The sequence below is a fragment of the Micrasema longulum genome, unplaced genomic scaffold, assembly GCF_059751315.1.
Source record: "Micrasema longulum isolate JH-2025_06_02 unplaced genomic scaffold, ASM5975131v1 h1tg002313l, whole genome shotgun sequence".
NCBI lineage: Eukaryota > Metazoa > Arthropoda > Insecta > Trichoptera > Brachycentridae > Micrasema > Micrasema longulum.
The window spans coordinates 163,598-166,383 of NW_028279465.1; the positions used below are offsets into that span (position 1 = coordinate 163,598).

The 2,786-nt window shown below is 33.0% G+C and overlaps 1 long non-coding RNA gene across 1 annotated transcript; it reads left to right on the plus strand.

Annotated features, from left to right (window-relative positions):
* Positions 1–477: 477 nt before the first annotated feature.
* LOC148272505 (uncharacterized) lies at positions 478–2,119 on the plus strand. The gene is made up of 2 exons (XR_015824824.1): positions 478–1,418; positions 1,467–2,119. It is a non-coding gene; the product is annotated as an uncharacterized LOC148272505 (long non-coding RNA).
* Positions 2,120–2,786: the final 667 nt, after the last annotated feature.

The following is a 2,786-nucleotide window of genomic DNA, read 5'->3' on the forward strand; positions in this document are numbered from 1 at the left end:
TAACTTTATGCCAAGTTTATGAGTGAGGCCTTAAGTGTTTTTGGGTAACGTTAAAGGTCGCAATAATCCTATAAATGAAAATCGTCATGTTTGATATCACGTGTTTATATTTTTTGACGCTTAATCATGAGTGTGGCCATATATGAAGCAAAAATTAGCCGCATGGAAAAAAATAATATCTCCAAATTAACCACTCTCTAGGGCATAGAGAAGATTAATAATTGCATCCCAGGGCTGTGATTATTAACGCTATATTCATCGGTACATATCGAGACGGTATAAATTTGAACCTTGAATCGGGTTGTGGTCCCGTGGCTAGTGTTGCGGACTCACGGGCTAAAGGCCCGAGGTTCAAATCCCACTCTTCCTCAACTTGATTTCCATTTTGTGAGTTATTTACAACTCGTTGAAAATGGCCACCGAAATCAAAATATTTGGGTAAATTATAAGAACGCTAATATTTCCTTTTCTTAATTGTTTTTTTTTTTAAATGTCATTTGATACTTAATTTTTATTTTTATCGTTGTTTATATACGCACCTACATATTAAATTATTATACCATAAAACTCTTTAATTTAAATTTTATACCTGTCATAGAAAAGCTGGTGGCGGTTTTGAACTGTGTAATGCCTTTATTTATGTGAATATTTCTGTTTTTCAATGTTATTTTTCAGTCTTTGCAGACCAAATAAATAAATTGCCTTAGTAAAAATAACATTTTTTCATTTATCTTTCATAGTTTTTTCGTTTCTCATACTTTATTTTAGGCATCTAGACTGAAAAGCATCCATTTTAAAATTCAATTCATAAATTCTTCTCGTTATTTTCTTTGGAATGCGTTTAAAATTAGACATGTGTTCGGATGGTGTGTTTATTTATCTATGGATGCGTTATGGCGGCAAAGTTATATACTGCAGAAATAATATGGATTTACGGTACTGCCGCCAGATGGCAGTAGCTATGCTGACAAAACACAAAAAACAAAATGGAACACTTATTTATGACGAGTAATATTAAAACTGATTTTACTACGCTGTCGGTAGAGTGTTTTATATTTTTATGCTGCAATAAAAGTTGAGTGTTTTCGTAAAGAAAATTTACAAATGTGTTTTGTAAAGCCATTACTGGTTAAGCATTAATAAAAGCGTATCACTTTTTTCAAATTACCCATATCTATTCAATGATGTAATTACTTGTATTTACATATAAGTTACTAATTAAAAATACTCGGAACACTTCCACTTATTTGTTTGACCAAATAGCGCTTTCACCCTCCAATGGGCATCTTCAGATTGGTGAATATTATACAGTGTAAGGATAATTTATATAAAACTAAATATTACCGAAGGGTAGGTACATTTAAAAATGAATTGAAAGAGATATATTCATATCTATTCAGTTTGTTTTTTAATCAACTGTCAAGATTCATGCAGTATGCAAGGTTTAAAAAAAGCATTATCGACAGAATGAAGAAAATGATACTGCGTTGATTTGAACCTGTAGAGCGATTGGATTGCAAAAAAACGGCTAAAAATATTTACTACGCAATCGTAGAGATGAGTGATGCAGAAATTGAGGAAGACCAAAAACTACGTGGCATGAGGGTTGAGCCTTCTAAGGCTCATGCTCTAGCACAAGCAGACTTAAGATTTTCGTCTATCTGATCATACCACGAGTTGCTTAGGGCAGGTTTTATACACAATCTCTCAAAGCGCCAGGATCGTAGAACAACGACGCATGAGATTTTTCTCAACTTTACGTGAGAGTGGCTTAATTTGAAATTTATTTCGCACTCAGTAACCTATCATTTTTGACGTACGAAAATGGCACCGAAATAATCTTAATTTTGCTGTATGTTTTAAGAGCCGCTTTATTGTGATCTGATTACAATTATTTGATAAGGATGTGAGCGCATTCCTGTGTATAGAACAGAACAATGGCGGTGCCGGATAATCGGTCTCACTTCCCAAGCAAGTTCACTTACCCGTGAAGGGTCCCCTACACTCACATACTCGTCCAAAAGGCGGAGAAAACTCACCTGGAATAAACAAAACAAACGTCAATTAAAATCACTCCATAATTATGGTAATTATGTAATATCTACTATTGTTTGATAATATATACGTTTCATACATAAGAAAGAGTGCCAATGAATGGGACATTGTACATTTAATCTCTATAATCTTTCTCCTTAAACGAAATCACAAAATGTAAAGATGGTTTTACTTTATTCGATTTTTAAGTAACAAATTTTGCATTAAATTATTTTATAATAATTAAAAAATTAATACCTACAAAATCTATTTGAAAAAAAAGTCTAAATATGTCCCAGTTATAAACACCTTCCCATGAATAGGACACTAGTTGACTAGTATACCTTAAATAAGAGATACAGTCGAACTCGGTTATAACGATCACGGAAATAGCGAGATCTCGGATGTAACGAGGAAACATTAGTTGACATTTTAGTTCATGGATTTTCCATACAATTATTCACTGTTATAACGAGCTACTTCTCGGACATACCGAACAAAAATATTGTCAATTTTTTTTTTTTAAATCTTCAATTGTTAAAAAAACATCATTCTCGAAATAAGAATCTAAGTAATGAAATCTAAACGGCCGGCTGACGTAAAAGATAAATACCGCCGGGCGTTGGGATCGGATTATTTTTATGATAGCTATGTAAGTGTCTAAGTACCTAATTGGATTTTTGAATGAACACACATGGTTTGTAAAAAATCCAAGCTTTGTTAACTAAGTAAGTGCCGGTTCGGCACATACA